The following is a 22,027-nucleotide window of genomic DNA, read 5'->3' as shown; positions in this document are numbered from 1 at the left end:
GATTGTAAACAATGTTCAGATGTGAGGAGCTCCACAACCTGTGACGTCACGCGCACATCGTCTGCTACTTCCGGTACAGGCAAGGCTTTTTTATTAGCGACCAAAAGTTGCGAACTTTATCCTCGATGTTCTCTACTAAATCATTTCAGCAAAAATATGGCAATTTGTCTAATAACATCTGACTCGCTCTGTCGTCTTGTTTTTTTTTTCTTTTCTAGTCCTTCACTCTCACTTTCCTCATCCACGAATCTTTCATCCTCGCTCAAATTAATGGGGAAATTGTCGCTTTCTCGGTCCGAATCGCTCTCGCTGCTGGTGGCCATGATTGTAAACAATGTTCGGATGTAAGGAGCTCCACAACCCGTGACGTCACGCGCACATCGTCTGCTACTTCCGGTACAGGAAAGGCTTTTTTATCAGCACCAAAAGTTGGGAACTTTATCGTCGATGTTCTCTACTAAATCATTTCAGCAAAAATATGGCAATTTGTCTAATAACATCTGACTCGCTCTGCTGTCTAGTTTTTTTTTTTGTAGTCCTTCACTCTCACTTTCCTCATCCACGAATCTTTCATCCTTGCTCAAATTAATGGGGAAATTGTCGCTTTCTTGGTCCGAATCGCTCTCGCTGCCGGTGGCCATGATTGTGAACAATGTTCAGATGTGAGGAGCTCCACAACCCGTGACATCACGCGCACATCGTCTGCTACTTCCGGTACAGGCAGGGCTTTTTTATTAGCGACCAAAAGTTGCAAACTTTACCTGTTATCCCCGTTTAAATAAGAAAATCTAATTCCTCTAGGCCTTTAACGTAAGATGTTTTCCTCATGCCTGACCATGTTCTTTCACCTCACCTCTTTCTAGCACGTCCAGGTGTGACCAGCTGCTACCTGGTGAATATTTACAAAAGTTACCTACTAAAGATGAAACTTTTTTTCTGACATTACTGTCACTTGGGAGATAAATGAAGGCCGAATAATCCTGAATCCGAACCCGTCTGGACCCTCCCCAACATTTGATGGTATGTTTACGCAGAGGCCTTGAAGGTTGTCAAACTTCATCTGAGAGCGTTTCCACCAAGACAAAATGAAAAGAAAAACACCCGCTGCCTCTACCCAATCCAAGTCTAATCAAAACCATCCGAGTTCTAAGGAATAGACCATGTTTTATTTTGTTCTTGGTGTTTTCTTCTTCAATTGGTTGGTTCAACCAGTCAGGCCTCACACTTGTTGGAGCACCGAGGGTGCAGTTGTGAGCTTCCAACACTAGAGGGCTGTCTAAGATTTGGCTCAAAGCAGGCAGGGGTTGATGTTACTTTTGGAAATACAAATACACTAAATATTGTAAGATTTAATACAGTTTTTACATACATGGCAGTCTGTTATTAGGTATATTGTAATTGTTTATGTGCATACATATTACTTAATTTTGCAGTCGATTTGTCTATGTATTATATTGTTTATTTATTATTTATTTACTTCATTTGGACAAACTCGATATATAACTTGAGAGTCTTAGAGTTAGATTGGTCAGATCTCGTCTTAGAGTTAGATTAGTCAAGTCTAGTCTTAGAGTTAAATTGGTCAGATCTATTCTTAGAGTTAGATTGGTCAGCTGTAGTCTTAAGAGTTAGATTGGTCAGATCTAGTCTTAGAGTAAGATTAGTCAAATCTAGTCTTAGAGTTAAATTGGTCAGATCTATTCTTAGAGTTAAATTGGTCAGATCTAGTCTTAGAGTTAAATCGGTCAGATCTATTCTTAAGAGTTAGATTGGTCATATTTAGTCTTAGAGTTAGGTTGGTCAGAACTAGTCTTAGAGTTAAATTGGTCGGATCTTGTCTTAAGAGTTAGATTGGTCAGATCTCGTCTTAGAGTTAGATTGGTCAGATCTAGTCTCAGAGCAGGGATCGGCAACCCGCGGCTCCTTGATCACTCTAATGTGGCTCAGCTGCATAATTGCCGACACCCCCGATTATCCCGAGAGATTTCCGGAGTTCAATGCTTCTCCCAGCAATCACCGGGGGCCAACATTCTCCGATATTCACCTAGTCGATAATATTGAGGGCGTGCCCTGATGGAAATGTCTTTACAACCCTCTAAAACTGGTCGCCGCGCCCGCTTTTACACACTGCTATGTGCGTGCCAGCTGGTCACATGTAGTATGTAGCCTCTGTTAAGTGACTCCAAGACATACTTACTCAACAGCTATACAGGTTACACTGAGAGTTGTGATATAAAAACAACTTTAACACTCTTACTAATATGCGCCACACTGTGAACCCACGCCAAACAAGAATGACAAACACATTTCGGGAGAACATCCGCATTGTAACACAACATAAACACAACAGAACAAATACCCAGAATACCATGCATCCCTAATGATTCCGGCTACATTATACACCCCTGCTTGCACCAAACCCCGGGGGGGGGGGGGGGGGGGGGTGTTGGGTTTGCTGCTAGCGGGTATGTATAATGTAGCCCGGAGGAGTTAGGGATGATTCCCCGGGCGCGGCCACCGCTGCTGCTCACTGCTCCCCTCACCTCCCAGGGGATGATCAAGGGTGATGGGTCATATGCAGAGAGTCATTTCGCCACACCTGTGACAATCATTGGTACTTAAACGTTTTAACTTTAACTTATGTTAAAGGGGAACATTATCACAATTTCAAAAGGGTTAAAAACAATAAAAATCAGTTCCCAGTGGCTTGTTTTATTTTTCAAAGTTTTTTTCAAAATTTTACACCTCCTGGGAATATCCCTAAATAAAGCTTTAAAGTTCTTGATTTTCGCTATTTGCGATGCGACTGTCCATTTCCTCATACAGTGCTGCCAATACAAACAAACATGGCGGTTACAACAGCGAGATATAGCGACATTAGCTCAGATTCTGACTCGGATTTCAGCGGCTTAAGCGATTCAACAGATTATGCATGTATTGAAACAGATGGTCGGAGTATGGAGGCAGATAGCGAAAACGAAATTGAAGAAGAAATTGAAGCTATTGCCGCTATTCGGCCATAGCTTGGGTGTACCTAATGAAGTGGCCCATAGCATGGCTGCCTTATTAGCATCGCCGGTAAAATGTGCGGACCAAACGATCAGGACTTTCGCATCTTGTGACACTGGAGCAACTTAAATCCGTTGATTGGTAAGTGTTTGTTTCACATTAAATGTGGGTGTCTAGTTTCAAATGTACATACAGTAAGCGTAAATAGCATGTTAGCATCGATTAGCGTAGCATGTTAGCATCGATTAGCTGGCAGTCATGCTGCGACCAAATATGTCTGATTAGCACATAAGTCAACAACATCAACAAAACTCACCTTTGTGATTTCGTTGACTTAATCGTTGCAAATGCATCTGCTCCAAATGTTTTTTTTCCTTTGCTTCTTATAACTTTCAGAAAGACAATTTTAGAGAAAAAATACAACCTTAAAAATGATTTTAGGATTTTTAAACACTTATACCTTTTTTATCTTTTAAATTCCTTCCTCTTCTTTCCTGACAATTTAAATAAATGTTCAAGTGATTTTTTTTTGTTTTTTTTGTAATAGCTCGGTTGAGGGTTGCAGGTTCGATTCCCACTTCCGCCATCCTAGTCACTGCCGTTGTGTCCTTGGGCAAGACACTTTACCCACCTGCTCCAAGTACCACCCGCACTGGTTTAAATGTAATATGGGACAGAGCGGTCAAGCGAACATGTTTCTCTACCACATGTCAACCGGCAGGTTTCGGTAAGAAAATGGTGGTAATAAGTCGGCTCTTACCGTAAACATGAGCGGAGCTTGTGTCATTTCTCCTCCATCCGTCAAAGTGGCAGATGCGACTTTCTCGGCTCTTCCATGGCTTCCCTCTGAGACACTGGCGGTCACCACAACCCTCCGACTTTCAGGTATGACTATAAAATCTCACTAAAACACTACTATAGGGGCGGTATAGCTCGGTTGGTAGAGCGGCCGTGCCAGCAACTTGGGGGTTGCAGGTTCGATTCCCGCTTCCGCCATCCTAGTCACTGCCGTTGTGTCCTTGGGCCAGACACTTTACCCACCTTCTCCCGGCGCCACCCGCACTGGTTTAAATGTAACTTAGATATTGGGTTTCACTATGTAAAGCGCTTTGAATCTCTAGAGAAAAGCACTATTTAAAAATATAATTCACTTCACTAAAGAATAATAAATACATTTTATTTAAATTCTTCATTTTAGCTTCTGTTTTTTCGACGAAGAATACTTGTGAAATATTTCTTCAAACTTATGATGAAAATTTGAAAAAATATATTCTGGCAAATCTAGAAAATCTGTAGAATCAAATTCAAATCTTATTTCAAAGTCTTTTGAATTTCTTTTAAAAATGGAAAAATCTAGAAGAAATAACGATTCGTCTTTGTTAGACATATAGCTTGGTCCAATTTGTTATATATTCTAACAAAACGCAATTTGGATTTAAACCTATTTAAAACATGTCATCAAAATTCTAAAATTCATCTTAATCAGTAAAAAATACTAATGATATTCTTTTTTTTTAAATGTTTTCAAAAAGATTCGAATTACGGTAGCTAGTATTTTTGTCGGTTGAATTTTGAATTTCAAAGAGTCAAATTGCGACTTGTCCAGGGTGTACCCCGCCTTCCGCCCGATTGTAGCTGAGATAGGCGCCAGCGCCCCCCGCGACCCCAAAAGGGAATAAGCGGTAGAAATGGATGGATGGACGAATTTGAAGATAAAAAATGTTTCAAAATTGTTTCAACATGTTCACTTGACGCATCCTCATCCTCGAGGGAATCGAACCCGGCATCACAATGCCGAACCGGCGTAACAGAGATGAAAGAAGGCCGTTTTAGTAACGCTTTTAATGTGTGACTCAAAGGAGAGAGTTGGGTCGAAGATTCTTTACCGAGTCGCCTTGTTTAATTGTTTGGTTGTCAAATGTTAGAGTTGTATTATTAAATAGAGGTCGGTGTCGAGCAGGACCGATAATCAGCATTTCCGTTTTTTTGGCGTTGAGTTGCAAAAAGTTAACGGACATCCATTGTTTCATTTCATTAAGACACGCCTCCAGCTGACTACAATCCGGCGTGTCGGTCAGCTTTAGGGGCATGTAGAGTAGATTTATTTACTAAAGGTAAATTGAGCAAATTGGCTATTTCTGGCAATTTATTGAAGTGTGTATCAAACTGGTAGCCCTTCGCATTAATCAGTACCCAAGAAGTAGCTCTTGCTTTCAAAAAGGCACTAATTTCACTTTCAATTGTGATTCTATAGTTGACCGTTCTAAGAGTAAAACTACCTTTACTTATTGTTGAAAATGAAGCTTATTTTAAGCTGTAGAGGCTTTTTCACAGTGAGAATTATTCCAGCCACTAACACCTAAACAGGAAATTGCAAAGTATAGTTTAGCAAAGTGTGTGCGTGCATGAGTGTGTGTTTGAGTGTGTGTTTGAGTGTGTGTTTGAGTGTGTGTTTGAGTGTACTCGCGCTCTGGGTGTGCGCTGGCGTATGGGATTTTTTTTTTTTTTTTTTGCGTTATATTTGCACCAAGGTATCAATTTGGTGAGCTGTGCAACAGTAATAAACTTCTATTCCAGTTCCTGCCCGCCTCTCCGGCCTCCACCACAGACCGTGGCGTGGATGCTCGCCCGTGCAAGGTTTACGACACAAGTCGCCACTCCTTGCTGGCCGGTTGCCACCGATTATTCTGAATAAAATCAGCCTTTTTTTATGTTAGTCGGGTTGTACTTAAAAATAAGGGTGATATTAATATTAGAGCTTTGTGTATTCAACCTTATCATTCATACTTTTTTTGGACTTTTCAATCAATCAATGTTTTCTTTATATAGCCCTAAATCAGGGGGGTCCAAACTTTTTCCACTTAGGCCCGCAGACTGAAAAATCAAAGCAAGTGGGGGCCATTTTGACATTTTTTAAAATATTTTTTAAACTAAAAGGGTAAAAAAAAACTGTAGTCATTTGGAAGCGTGTCTTAATGAAATTAAACAATGGATGTCCGCTAAGTTTTTGCAACTTAATGCCAAAAAAACGGAAATGCTGATTATCGGTCCTGCTAGACACCGACCTCTATTTAATAATACAACTTTAACATTTGACAACCAAATAATAAAACAAGGTGACTCTGTAAAAAATCTGGGTATTATCTTCCACCCAACTCTCTCCTTTGAGTCACACATTAAAAGCGTTACTAAAACTGCCTTCTTTGATCTCCGTAATATCGCTAAAATTCGTTCCATTTTGTCCACTAAAGACGCCGAGATCATTATCCATGCGTTTGTTACGTCTCGTCTCGATTACTGTAATGTATTATTTTCGGGTCTCCCCATGTCTAGCATTAAAAGATTACAGTTGGTACAAAATGCGGCTGCTAGACTTTTGACAAGAACAAGAAAGTTTGATCATATTACGCCTGTACCTTTATATACATATATACATACATATATACCTATACTGTATATACCTTTATATACATATATACATACATATATACCTATACTGTATATACCTTTATATACATATATACATACATATATACCTATACTGTATATACCTTTATATACATATATACATACATATATACCTATACTGGCTCACCTGCACTGGCTTCCTGTGCACTTAAGATGTGACTTTAAGGTTTTACTACTTACGTATAAAATACTACACGGTCTAGCTCCAGCCTATATTGGCGATTGTATTGTACCATATGTCCCGGCAAGAAATCTGCGTTCAAAAGACTCCGGGTTATTAGTGATTCCTAGAGCCCAAAAAAAGTCTGCGGGCTATAGAGCGTTTTCCGTTCGGGCTCCAGTACTCTGGAATGCCCTCCCGGTAACAGTTCGAGATGCTACCTCAGTAGAAGCATTTAAGTCTCACCTTAAAACTCATCTGTATACTCTAGCCTTTAAATAGACCTCCTTTTTAGACCAGTTGATCTGCCGCTTCTTTTCTTTCTCCTATGTCCCCCCCTCCCTTGTGGAGGGGGTCCGGTCCGATGACCATGGATGAAGTATTGGCTGTCCAGAGTCGAGACCCAGGATGGACCGCTCGCCTGTATCGGTTGGGGACATCTCTACGCTGCTGATCCGCTTGAGATGGTTTCCTGTGGACGGGACTCTCGCTGCTGTCTTGGATCCGCTTGAACTGAACTCTCGCGGCTGTGTTGGAGCCACTATGGATTGAACTTTCACAGTATCATGTTAGACCCGCTCGACATCCATTGCTTTCGGTCCCCTACAGGGGGGGGGTTGCCCACATCTGAGGTCCTCTCCAAGGTTTCTCATAGTCAGCATTGTCACTGGCGTCCCACTGGATGTGAATTCTCCCTGCCCACTGGGTGTGAGTTTTCCTTGCCCTTTTGTGGGTTCTTCCGAGGATGTTGTAGTCGTAATGATTTGTGCAGTCCTTTGAGACATTTGTGATTTGGGGCTATATAAATAAACATTGATTGATTGATTGATAAAACATGTGTCATTATTAAGTATTGTTTTGTTTTATTATTATTCAAGTTTTAAATCCCCAGATCAATCTGTCAATGTAATGATTTTAAAGATTGAAGTTGTCAAAGAAAACCCTGTTTTTGGATTGAAAAAAAAAAAACCCAAAAAATATGCAATATTCCATCCATCCATTTTTCTACCGCTTATTCCCTTTTCTGGGGTGGCGGGGGTGGGCACTGGCGCCTATTATCCAGAGGTGGGTAGTAACGCGCTACATTTACTCCGTTACATCTACTTGAGTAACTTTTGGGATAAATTGTATTTCTACGAGTAGTTTTTATGAAACATACTTTTACTTTTACTTGAGTATATTTATAGAGAAGAAACTCTACTTTTACGCCGCTTCCATTTATCTACAATCAGCTCGCTACTCGCTACTTTTAAAAATGTGAGGACGTCTTTTGTCGATAAACGAGGTGCTCAGTTTGTACGTGTTGATGGTCTGACTTCATCGTTCCAGTCTGCAGTTGTCAATCCCCTTAGTCCAGTGGTTTTCAACCACTGTGCCGCGGTTGATTAAGATTAAGATTTTGACGCTCGTCTGTGCATCGGTTGGGGACATCTCTGTCCTGCTGACCTGTCTCTGCTCTGCTGGCCCCACTATGGACTGGACTCTTACTATTATGTTAGATCCACTATGGACTGGACTCTTACTATCATGTTAGATCCACTATGGACTGGACTCTTACTATTATGTTAAATCCACTATGTACTGCACTCTCACTATTATGTTAGATCCACTATGGACTGGACTCTCACTATTATGTTAGATCCACTATGGACTGGACTCTTACTATTATGTTGGATCCACTATGGACTGGACTCTTACTATTATGTTAGATCCACTCTGGACTGGACTCTTACTATTATGTTAAATCCACTATGGACTGCACTCTCACTATTATGTTGGATCCACTATGGACTGGACTCTCACTATTATGTTAGATCCACTATGGACTGGACTCTCACTATTATGTTAGATCCACTATGGACTGGACTCTTACTATTATGTTAGATCCACTATGGACTGGACTCTTACTATTATGTTAAATCCACTATGGACTGCACTCTCACTATTATGTTAGATCCACTATGGACTGGACTCTCACTATTATGTTAGATCCACTATGGACTGGACTCTTATTATTATGTTGGATCCACTATGGACTGGACTCTTACTATTATGTTAGATCCACTATGGACTGGACTCTTACTATTATGTTAAATCCACTATGGACTGCACTCCCACTATTATGTTAGATCCACTATGGACTGGACTCTCACTATTATGTTAGATCCACTATGGACTGGACTCTCACTATTATGTTAGATCCACTATGGACTGGACTCTCACACTATTATGTTGGATCCACTATGGACTGGACTCTTACTATTATGTTAAATCCACTATGGACTGGACTCTCACTATTATGTTAGATCCACTATGGACTGGACTCTCACTATTATGTTAGATCCACTATGGACTGGACTCTCACTATTATGTTAGATCCACTATGGACTGGACTCTCACTATTATGTTAGATCCACTATAGACTGGACTCTCACAATTATGTTAGATCCACTATGGACTGGACTCTCACTATTACGTTAGATCCACTATAGACTGGACTCTCACTATTATGTTAGATCCACTATGGACTGGACTCTCACAATTATGTTGGATCCACTATGGACTGGACTCTCACTATTATGTTAGATCCACTATGGACTGTACTCTCACTATTATGTTAGATCCACTATGGACTGGACTCTCACTATTATGTTTGATCCACTATGGACTGGACTCTCTCACTATTATGTTAGATCCACTATGGACTGGACTCTCACATTATTATGTTGGATCCACTATGGACTGGACTCTCTCACTATTATGTTAGATCCACTATGGACTGGACTCTCACACTATTATGTTAGATCCACTATGGACTGGACTCTCACACTATTATGTTAAATCCACTATGGACTGGACTCTCACACTATTATGTTAAATCCACTATGGACTGGACTCTCACACTATTATGTTAGATCCACTATGGACTGGACTCTTACTATTATGTTAGATCCACTATGGACTGGACTCTCACACTATTATGTTAGATCCACTATGGACTGGACTCTCACACTATTATGTTAGATCCACTATGGACTGGACTCTTACTATTATGTTAGATCCACTATGGACTGCACTCTCACTATTATGTTAGATCCACTATGGACTGGACTCTTACTATTATGTTAGATCCACTATGGACTGGACTCTCACTATTATGTTAGATCCACTATGGACTGGACTCTCACTATTATGTTAGATCCACTATGGACTGGACTCTCACACTATTATGTTAGATCCACTATGGACTGGACTCTCACTATTATGTTAGATCCACTATGGACTGGACTCTTACTATTATGTTAAATCCACTATGGACTGCACTCTCACTATTATGTTAGATCCACTATGGACTGGACTCTCACTATTATGTTAGATCCACTATGGACTGGACTCTCACTATTATGTTAGATCCACTATGGACTGGACTCTTACTATTATGTTAAATCCACTATGGACTGCACTCTCACTATTATTATAGATCCACTATGGACTGGACTCTTACTATTATGTTAGATCCACTATGGACTGGACTCTCACTATTATGTTAGATCCACTATGGACTGGACTCTCACTATTATGTTAGATCCACTATGGACTGGACTCTCACTATTATGTTAGATCCACTATGGACTGGACTCTCACACTATTATGTTAGATCCACTATGCATTGGACTCTCACACTATTATGTTAAATCCACTATGGACTGGACTCTTACTATTATGTTAGATCCACTATGGACTGGACTCTCACTATTATGTTAGATCCACTATGGACTGGACTCTTACTATTATGTTAGATCCACTATGGACTGGACTCTCACACTATTATGTTAAATCCACTATGGACTGGACTCTCACTATTATGTCAGATCCACTATGGACTGGACTCTCACTATTATGTTAGATCCACTATGGACTGGACTCTCTCTATTATGTTGGATCCACTATGGACTGGACTCTCACTATGACGGCGTGGCGCGGTTGGGAGAGTGGCCGTGCACAACCCGAGGGTCCCTGGTTCAAATCCCACCTAGTACCAACCTCGTCACGTCCGTTGTGTCCTGAGCAAGACACTTCACCCTTGCTCCTGATGGGTGCTGGTTGGCGCCTTGCATGGCAGCTCCCTCCTTCAGTGTGTGAATGGGTAAATGTGGAAGTAGTGTCAAAGCGCTTTGAGTACCTTGAAGGTAGAAAAGCGCTATACAAGTACAACCCATTTATTTATTTATTTACTTTTTTCTTAATCGATCTGTTAATGCACGCTTTGTTTGTTTTGATTTTGTCAGACACGCATTCAAAGTAGGAACTACGCATGCCTGCGTTTCACCAATCAAATGCAGTCACCGGTGACGTTTGACCAATCAAACAAAACCAGGCGGTCACGTGACCGTCACAAGTCGATTTCGACCTAAAAAAGTTGAAAAACTTATTGGGGTGTTACCATTTAGTGGTCAATTGTGCAGAATATGTACTGTACTGCGCAATCTACTAATACAAGTTTTAATCAATCAAAAGTGTAAAGGAAAAAAGACACTTTTTATTTCAACCATACTTCCCGTCAAAAGCCTAAAGACTGATCGCACAGTTCCTGTCTTCACAATAAAAGCGCCGCTCCATCGCGCCTGCGTTAACAAAATAAGAGTCTCCGAAAGCCAGCGCAAACAAGCTAGCAAGCTACGGAGTTTGCCGCCAATGTATTTTTTGTAAAGTGTATAAAAACGAATATGGAAGCTGGACGAATAAGATGCCAAAAACCAACGACTTTCATGTGGTATTAGACAGAAAAGAGGAACTTTTTTTCTCCTCCATTTGAAAACGTGGACATTATCAGCACTACACTGTCTGATTCCAATCAATGCAAGTCATCAGAATCAGGTAATACACCAACTTATATTCTTGTCTTCATGAAAGATAGGAATCTATATGTGTTAAACATGCATGTATATTCATTAAAACACCTTTAACATGTCAACAAAAACGGCAAAATAAATAACTATAAATTATATACTGTATATATATATATATATATATATATATATATATATATATATATATATATATGATATGTGTGTGTATGTATATATACATATATATATATATATGAGGTAGATCACCGCGACTTGGTCATTTATTAAGTAATTGATTAACGTTGAAAAACTTATTGGGGTGTTACCATTTAGTGGTCAATTGTACGGAATATGTACTGTACTGTGCAATCTACTAATACAAGTTTTAATCAATCAATCAATCAATGCCTACTGAGCCTATGGTGCTGTTAAGTTATTGTGGCTCAATTTTCCTTAATATTTTTATTTTAATGTATTATTATTTAATATATAATATTGTTTTAGTTGCTTAAGAGATATTCCTGGCTATGAATTTGCTCATTGCTATTTTTATGTTTTTGTGCATTATTTGTTGCCGTAATCAGGTTACTCATCAGTTACTCAGTACTTGAGTAGTTTTTTCCCAACACACTTTTTACTTTTACTCAAGTAAATATTCGGATGACTACTCCTTACTTTTACTTGAGTAATACATCTCTGAAGTAACTGTACTCTTACTTGAGTACAATTTCTGGCTTCTCAACCCACCTCTGCGCCTATCTCAGCTACAATCGGGTGGAAGGCGGGGTGCACCCTGGACAAGTCGCCACCTTCATCACACATTCACACTCACATTCACACGCTAGGGACCATTTAGTGTTGTGAATTAGTGACGTGGATTATGTTTATATAGCGCTTTTCTCTAGTGACTCAATAGCGCTTTACATAGTGAAACCCAATATCTGAGTTACATTTAAACCAGTGTGGGTGGGTAAAGTGTCTTGCTCAAGGACACAACGGCAGTGGCTAGGATGGCGGAAGCGGGAACCGAACCTGCAACCCTCAAGTTGCTGGCACGGCCGCTCTACCAACCGAGCTATGCCAACCCAATTAAACACTATGCCAAGGTGCATGTCTTTGGAAGTGGGAGGGAACCCACGCATTCACGGGGAGAACATGCAAACTCCACGCGCAAAGATCCCGAGCCTGGATTTGAACCCAGGACTGCAGGACTTTCGTATTGTGAGGCAGACGCACTAACCCCTCTGCCACCGTGAAGCCCTAATATGCAATATTATCATCCAATAGTTTGTCTTTTTTAGTTTTTTCCACTGCATTTGTCTGTTTCCTCCGTGTTTAGTATCTCCTGTCTTTAGTTCCTGTCTAGTGCTCTTATTTTGGCAGCTTCCTGTCTTGTTCCCTGAGTGCTGTGTTCCTCCCCAGCTGCGGCTGATTGGCAGCTGGCCACACCCGTTGCCAATCAGCCCGCTCCTATTTCTACCTGCTTTGTCTTGTCTCCGTTGCTGGATCATTGTATTGTCATTCGGACTTGTCGTTGCCATTTGTTGCTCTTGTCGTGTCGATGTTATTCTTTTCAGCTATTACCTGCCATGCTACATTTTGTCCTGGTTGTCGTAGCGGTAAGCTGTTCTTATTAGCCATTAGTCATTTCCAGTTTTTCTGTTCCATGCTAAAGTTCCTTTTTTTTTTCTAGCTTCCAGTGCTAGCTCTCTTAGTTTGTTATTCCGCCCACGTGCGTGCTTTTTGTTTCTTCTTGTTCTATTATTTATATTAAATAATGTCTTCATGTCCAATGCCTGCCACCATCTCTGCATCTTGGGGTTCAACAACAAATACTTCTGACAATTTGAGATTATCGAATAATTGGAGCCTTAAAAAAGTCACCATTGATTTTAATTCATTATTATTTTTTGAGCAATGACACTTAAAAACAAATCACACTAAAATGATTGGGGATACAAAAGGGTCCTACTCATTAAAATGTTAAAAAATAAATTATACATTCTTTTACTGTTTACTTTTAGCACAATAATCTCGAGATCAAGTTCAGATTTATCCGTCAATTATACGTTTTATTGTTGTTTATGTTTTTTGTTTGTTCATTTTAGGCCCTTCTTTAAAAAAAACAGCTCAGTTTTCTATATGGCAAACAGAAAATATGTAACATTTTTCCCCAAAAAACTTCTCAAAGTGAAACATTTAATGTGATGTAGGTCAATAATTCATACTGACATTTATTTTGATTCATTATTATTTTTTCAAGAAAGAAACAGCCTGCATGGCAGCTTTGTGTTATTAGAGTAAACATTGCAACATTGTCTTCTTACATTTCACCCGTTTGCTCCGTTATATCACTTTTTACTTTTTAAAAATTTTTCAATTGTATTTTTAAAATGTGCCGTGGGGCCCTTAAAAAACTACTTGCGGGCCGCACTTCGGACACCCCTGCCCTAAATCAAAGGTGTCTCTAAGGGCTGCACAAGCCACAACAACATCCGCGGTTCAGCGCCCACGCAAGGGCAAGGAAAAACTCACAACCCAGTGGGACGTCGATGAGAAACTTTGGAAAGGACTGCAAATGTGGCTGCTGGCTTTTGAACTTTGCACCTATAACAAAACTTTGTTCTGGAGGACACCACGTCCTCTGTTTTCCAAATTCAATTTAAAATGTGGACTCGTCAGACCACGGAACACTTTTCCACTTTGCGTCAGTCCATCTTAGGTGAGCTACGGCGTTTCAGGATGTTGTTGATAAATGGGTTTGGCTTTGCATAGTAGAGTTTTAACTTGTACTTACAGATGTAGCGACCAACTGTAGTTACTGACAGTGGTTTTATGAAGTGTTCCTGAGCCCATGTGGTGACATCCTTTACACACCGATGCCGGTTTTTGATGCAGTACCGCCTGAGGGATCAAAGGTCTGTAATATCATCGCTTACGTGCAGTGATTTCTCCGGATTCTTTAAACTTTTTGATGATTTTACGGACCGTAGAGGGTAAAATCCCTACATTCCTTGCAATGGCTCGTTGAGAAATGTTGTTCTAAAACTGTTTGACAATTTGTTTACAAATTAGTGACCCTCGCCCCATCCTTGTTTGTGAATTACTTAGCATTTCATGGAAGCTGTTTTTATACCCAATCATGGCACCCACCTGTTCCCAATTAGCCTGCACACCTGTGGGATGTTCCAAATAAGTGTTTGATGAGCACCTTTCCCAACTTCTTTGTCACGTGTTGCTGGCATCAAATTCTAAAGTTATTGTAATTTGAAAAAAAAAAACTTTATGAGATTGAACATCAAATATGTTGTCTTTCTAGCATATTCAACTGAATATGGGTTGAAAATTTGATTTGAATTCTGTTTATATTTACATCGAACACAATTTCCCAGCTCATATGGAAACGGGGTTGGTATCTAATGATTGGGAACGATAGGCAAAATTTTGAAAAAAAGTGCAGTTTTCCTTCAAGCTCATTCCACATTAGGATGAACAACGTGGACACGTTTACTTGATACTTTCTAATACGTTCAAGTCTTCAACAGACTCGGGATCTGGAATCGTTTCCTCCAGATTTGGTCCAATGTTCACAAAGTACTTATCGAAGCGTTCAACTCCTTTGTTCGGATTGTAATTTTTTTTACATTTCCATCTGAGAAGTATTTAGGATAATCCTTCACAGCACCGTTTTTAATTTATGATGCCCCGTGTTGATCACACATTGTTTGTGTTTCGGTCCAATAACTGACTGTGATGGTCATGATCCGTGGTGTAGATCTTTTTTTTTTTTTAGTTATGTTCTGTTGGTTTTGTGCACTCTTGTTTGTTTTGGTTTCCATGACTACTCATTAGTTTCACCTGCCTTATGCACGCACCTGTTCTAATCTAGAGACTATTATTTAAGCCTGCTTTTTCAATTCGTGGTGCTGGCGACATTCTGTCTTGATGTGGATTTTTACCCAGCTTTGTTCTCCCGATATGCAAACAGACTAGACCGGACATGGCTTGAAGGTAAAAACACGATTTAATCTTGACTATAAACTCCACAAAGTACAAAACAAATAAGCGCTCACAAGGCGAAGGCACGAACTTGGCGCAGGGAACTGAAGCTAAGATTTAGCATAAACTATGAACATGAAACAAACAACACTTACTGTGGCATGAAAAGAGCAGCATGAACTATGAACAAGACATGGACAGAGCAAACACATAGTAATGTCGCCAGGACCACTAACTGAAAAAGCAGGCTTAAATAATAGTCTCTAGATTAGAACAGGTGCGTGCATAAAGCAGGTGAAACTAATGAGTAGTTATGGAAACCAAACAAACAAGAGTGCACAAAACCAACAGAACATAACCAAAAAAAAAAAGATCTAGACCACGGATCATGACAATCACAGTGTGCGTGTGATGTCACAGGTTGTGGAGCTCCTCACATCCTCACATTGTTTACAATCATGGCCACCATGTTATTAGACACATTTACTAGGATAATTCCGGAAACTCCCTTATCTGCTTCTTGTGTTACAAATGTTTTAGTGAGATTATATGGTCGTACCTGAAAGTCGGAGGGGTGTGGTGACCGCCAGTGTCTCTGAGGGAAGCAGCGTTCCTCGACGAGGCAAGGCAGCCGGGCTGAGATTTTTTCATTTTTTCCCTCCTACACGGTGTAAGCATCCGACAGTCGGGAACGGCCGGTGGGAGGAGGCAAGAGAATCCACAGCTGCAGGGGCAACGACGCAAGCTCTCCGCTCATGTCTTCGGTAAGAGCCAACTGTAAACAAGGAAACACCGGCTGTGTTTTTTGTTGCTAAAGCCGGCCGCAATACACTGATTCCCACTTACATCTTTCTTCTTTGACGTCTCCATTATTAATCGAACAAATTGCAAAAAATTCAGCAACACAGATGTCCAGAATACTGCGGAATCATGCGATTAAAGCGGACGACTGGATCAAAATGTCTGCTAGAATCCGCGACGTTTTCAACAAGAAACTCCGCGGGAAATTTAGAATTGCAATATTAATATTTCATCATTGATATATAAACTATCAGACTGCGTGGTCGCTAGTAGTGGCTTTCAGTAGGCTTTTAAATAATAGTCTCTAGATTAGAACAGGTGTGTGCATAAGGCAGGTGAAACTAATGAGTAGTCATGGAAACCAAAACAAACAAGAGTACACTAAAACAGGAATTAATGGAGTCCATAAAACCAAGAGAACATAACCAAAAAAACATGATCCAGACCAGTGGTTCTCAACCTTTTTTCAGTGAACATTTTTTTAAATTCAAGTACCCACTAATCAGAGAAAATTATTTTTGGTTGAAAAAAAAGAGATAAAGAAGTAAAATACAGCACAATGTCATCAGTTTCGGATTTATTCAATTGTATAAAAGTGCAAAATATTGCTCGTTTGTAGTGGTCTTTCTTGAACTATTTGGGAAAAAAAGATATAAAAGTGAAGTGAAGTGAATTATATTTATATAGCGCTTTTCTCTAGTGACCCCAAGGGCTTTACATAGTGCAACCCAATATCTAAGTTACGTATTCAAACCAGTGTGGGTGGCACTGGGGAGCAGGTGGGTCAAGCGTCTTGCCCAAGGACACAGCGGCAGTGACTAGGATGGCAGAAGCGGGGATCGAACCTGCAACCCTTAAGCTGCTGGCACGGCAAAAAATAACTAAAAACTTGTTCAAGTGATTCAATTATAAATACATATTTCTACACACTGCCTCACAATACCAAGCTCCTGCAGTTCTGGGTTCAAATCCAGGCTGGGGGATCTTTCTGTGTGGAGTTTGCATGTTCTCTCCGTGACTGCGTGGGTTCCCTGGGGGTACTCCGGCTTCCTCCCACTTCCAAAGACATGCACCTGGGGATAGGCCCCTCCCACTTCCAAAGACATGCACCTGGGGATAGGCCCCTTCCACTTCCAAAGACATGCACCTGGGGATAGGCCCCTCCCACTTCCAAACACATGCACCTGGGGATAGGCCCCTCCCACCTCCAAAGACATGCACCTGGGGATAGGTTGATTGGCAACACTAAAATGGTCCCTAGTGTGTGATTGTTGTCTGTCTATCTGTGTTGGCCCTGCGATGAGGTGGCGACTTGTCCAGGGTGTACCCCGCCTTCCGCCCGATTGTAGCTGCGATAGGCGCCAGCGCCCCCCGCGACCCCCGAAAGGGAATAAGCGGTAGGAAATGGATGGATGGATGAAAGCAAAACATTATACCTGGATCTATATCCTTGTCTAATACCGGACTATTGTGATCTATGCTGCTGAAGGTTTTCACTTTCATATATTCCGGTACACCAATCATTTGTGTTGTTATTTTTATTGAATAATATCAATCAATCAATCAATGTTTATTTATATAGCCCCAAATCACAAATTTCTCAAAGGACTGCACAAATCATTACAACTACAACATCCTCGGAAGAACCCACAAAAGGGCAAGGAAAACTCACACCCAGTGGGCAGGGAGAATTCACATCCAGTGGGACGCCAGTGACAATGCTGACTATGAGAAAGCTTGGAGAGGACCTCAGATGTCCCCCCCCCCCTCTAGGGGACCGAAAGCAATGGATGTCGAGCGGGTCTAACATGATACTGTGAAAGTTCAATCCATAGTGGCTCCAACACAGCCGCGAGAGTTCAGTCCAAAGCGGATCCAAGACAGCAGCGAGAGTCCCGTCCACAGGAGACCATCTCAAGCGGAGGCGGCTCAGCAGCGTAGAGATGTCCCCAACCGATACACAGGCGAGCGGTCCATCCTGGGTCCCGACGAGCGGTCCATCCTGGGTCTCGACTCTGGACAGCCAGTACTTCATCCATGGTCAACGGACCACAAGGGAAGGGGGGACATAGGAGAAAGAAAAGAAGCGGCAGATCAACTGGTCTAAAAAGTAGGTCTATTTAAAGTCTAGAGTATACAGATGAGTTTTAAGGTGAGACTTAAATGCTTCTACTGAGGTAGCATCTCGAACTGTTACCGGGAGGGCATTCCAGAGTACTGGAGCCCGAACGGAAAACGCTCTATAGCCCGCAGACTTTTTTTGGGGCTCTAGGAATCACTAATAACCCGGAGTCTTTTGAACGCAGACTTCTTGCCGGGACATATGGTACAATACAATCGGCAAGATAGGCTGGCGCTAGACCGTGTAGTATTTTATACGTAAGTAGTAAAACCTTAAAGTCACATCTTAAGTGCACAGGAAGCCAGTACAGGCGTAATATGATCAAACTTTCTTGTTCTTGTCAAAAGTCTAGCAGCCGCATTTTGTACCAACTGTAATCTTTTAATGCTAGACATGGGGAGACCCCAAAATAATACGTTACAGTAATCGAGACGAGGCGTAACAAACGCATGGATAATGATTGTACCATATGTCCCGGCAAGAAAATCTGCGTTCAAAAGACTCCGGCTTATTAGTGATTCCTAAAGCCCAAAAAAAGTCTGCGGGCTATAGAGCGTTTTCCGTTCGGGCTACAGTACTCTGGAATGCCTTCCCGGTAACAGTTTGAGATGCTACCTCAGTAGAAGCATTTAAAACTCATCTGTATACTCTAGCCTTTAAATAGACCTCCTTTTTAGACCAGTAGATCTGCCGCTTCTTTTCTTTTTTCTCCTATGTCCCCCCCCCCCCTCCGACGACCATGGATGAAGTACTGGCTGTCCAGAGTCGAGACCCAGGATGGACCGCTCGCCTGTGTATCGGCTTGGGCTTGGGACATCCCTGCGCTGCTGTACTGGAGCCCGAAATGAAAACGCTCTATAGCCCGCAGACTTTTTTTGGGGCTTTTGGAATCACTAATGAGCTTTTTTTTTTATCATGCATTACCATGAGCTTATGTAACGAAATTTCGTTCTTATCCGTGCTGTAAAGTTCAAATTAGAATAACAATAAAAAGGAAGTCTAAGTTGGGGTCTATGAAGTTGGACTTTGGCCTTGGCTGAGGTCCTCTTGACTGCCATTCTAGTTTTCCCTGACTATCTTCCCCTAGAAAGACTGAAGCCTGGTCACACATGGTCCGAATGAATGCATATTGTTGCCACAATCTCCAGCAGTTACTACAGTACTTCCAGTAAGATTGGGAGATATATAAGGGGGGGGATGCTACTTGACTCGTAGTAAGAGTCTTTGGAAAAAATGACAACTCCTATTCCATATGTGGGAATGTCTTCCTCCCTACTACTGCGCTTAAATGATTCCAGACTTGCTCGCTGTCCGCTATACGTTACCGCCTCAGAAATGCTCCCTTTGACAAGTACGGCGCCCCCTATGGATTGTGGTAGCACATGCTGGCATACATGTCATATAAAAGTTTATACATCATCACACAAATGCTCAATGGCTTATTATCATGCTCTCATCTCAGTGTGGGTACTGGAAACTAAACCACGCTACATTTTTATTTATTTTCCTGAGGGAACTCTCCTGAAGGATCTCAATAAAGTACTATCCATCTATTTAGCTGAACCAGGTCTCAAGTCAAAGACAGAGCAGAAAAAAAAACACTGATTTGCAGAGCACCCTCCAGGCCTGAAGGGGCAACAGTGAGCGCTGAGGGCTGAACATCTCCACCTGCTTCCACCTGATTGGCTGGATTGAGTTCACCTGTTCACCTGCGCAAAATGTTTGAGCTGCAGTCAGTCAGCCATTTTTGACATGCTGCTAAGAGGAAGGAAGACAGTTCCTGACTGGAAGTCTCTCCAGAGAGTGGTGAGGACGGCTGAAAAGCTCATCAGGATTCCTATTCCTCCTATCCAGGAGATGGCAAAAAGCCGCTGCCTGACCAGGGCTAAGAAAATCTGCAAAGACTCGTCCCACCGCCTCCTTTTTTTCCTGTGTGGACTCAGAAGACGCAGCAGGTGAGAAAACCAAAGGAAAGAAGTGCTTGTTTGAACTGTGTTAGGGTCAACGTCGACCCGTTTTAGTTTTTAAATGCATAAAATAACTACATAAATGTATTTGTTTGCATTAAGGCGTTTTGACTTTGTCAGGAACCTCTATTTCAACAAAAATACAACTTTTTTTTTTTTTCCCACTAAATTATAAAATGCTCCGGTTGAAATTATCACCTTGGTGTTGTTAGGTTCCGCTTTGACCCGGTTTTAAAAAATAAGATGATCAAGCAATAATTGGCGATTGTATTGTACCATACGTCCCGGCAAGAAATCTGCGTTCAAAAGACTCCGGCTTATTAGTGATTCCTAAAGCCCCCCAAAAAAAGTCTGCCGGCTTCCGTTCGGGCTCCAGTACTCTGGAATGCCCTCCCGGTAACAGTTCCAGATGCTGCCTCAGTAGAAGCATTTATGTCCCATCTTAAAACTCATTTGTATACTCTAGCCTTTAAATAGACCTCCTTTTTTAGACCAGTTGATCTGCCGCTTCTTTTCTTTTTCTCCTCTGCCCCACCCCCCCTTGTGGAGGGGGTCCGGTCCGATGGCCATGGATGAAGTACTGGCTGTCCAGAGTCAGGACCCAGGATGGACCGCTCGCCTGTGTATCGGTTGGGGACATCTCTACGCTGCTGATCCGACTCCGCTTGGGATGGTTTCCTGTGGACGGGACTCTACCTCAGTAGAAGCATTTAAGTCTCACCTTAAAACTCATCTGTATACTCTAGCCTTTAAATAGACCTCCTTTTTTAGACCAGTTGATCTGCCGCTTCTTTTCTTTTTCTCCTCTGTCCCCCCCCCCCCTCCCTTGTGGAGGGGGTCCCGTCCGATGGCCATGGATGAAGTACTGGCTGTCCAGAGTCGGGACCCAGGATGGACCGCTCGCCTGTGTATCGGTTGGGGACATCTCTACGCTGCTGATCCGACTCCGCTTGGGATGGTTTCCTGTGGACGGGACTCTACCTCAGTGGAAGCATTTAAGTCTCACCTTAAAACTCATCTTTAAATAGACCTCCTTTTGAGACCATTTGATAGATATTGAATGCCTATTTTTTATTTGCCACCTTAAATATCCAAATAAATTTTTCCCACAGGCTATAATACATTTTTATATTGTAGCGTCCAGGAAGAGGTAGTGCTGCAAGGGGTTCTGTGTGTTTTTTCTGTTATGTTTATGTTGTGTTACAGTGTGGACGTTCTCCCGAAATTTGCTTGTCATTCTCGTTCAGTGTTGGTTCACAGTGTGGCGCGTATTTGTAACAGTCCTTAAAGTTGTTTATACGGCCACCCTCACCTGTATGGCTGTCGACCAAGATTGCATTAGCATTAGTATTAGCGGTGAATGCGGTGTTATACAGCTCCAATGTTAATTTGAGCCTCAAGGGCCAAATGAAAATACACGGCGGGCCAAATTTGGCCCCGCGGGCCAGAGTTTGACACCCATGTCCTAATTGTACCTTTCATGACTCTTTTTTTTTTTTGGCTCCTTAGATGCTTTAATGTCGTTTTTAGCAGTCAGCTGTGTCAAACTCTCAATTGTTGCCCTTTACTATATTTTCATAGAGATAACTCTTCAGACACCCGCAGGATGGGGGGAGGGGAGAAGGTTGAGCGTAGAGACGCTGTGGAAACA

This window comes from Nerophis ophidion, linkage group LG14 (genome assembly GCF_033978795.1).
Source record: "Nerophis ophidion isolate RoL-2023_Sa linkage group LG14, RoL_Noph_v1.0, whole genome shotgun sequence".
Taxonomy (NCBI): Eukaryota; Metazoa; Chordata; class Actinopteri; order Syngnathiformes; family Syngnathidae; genus Nerophis; species Nerophis ophidion.
The sequence above is the reverse complement of the archived record's forward strand: the minus strand, read 5'-3'. Positions refer to the sequence as shown.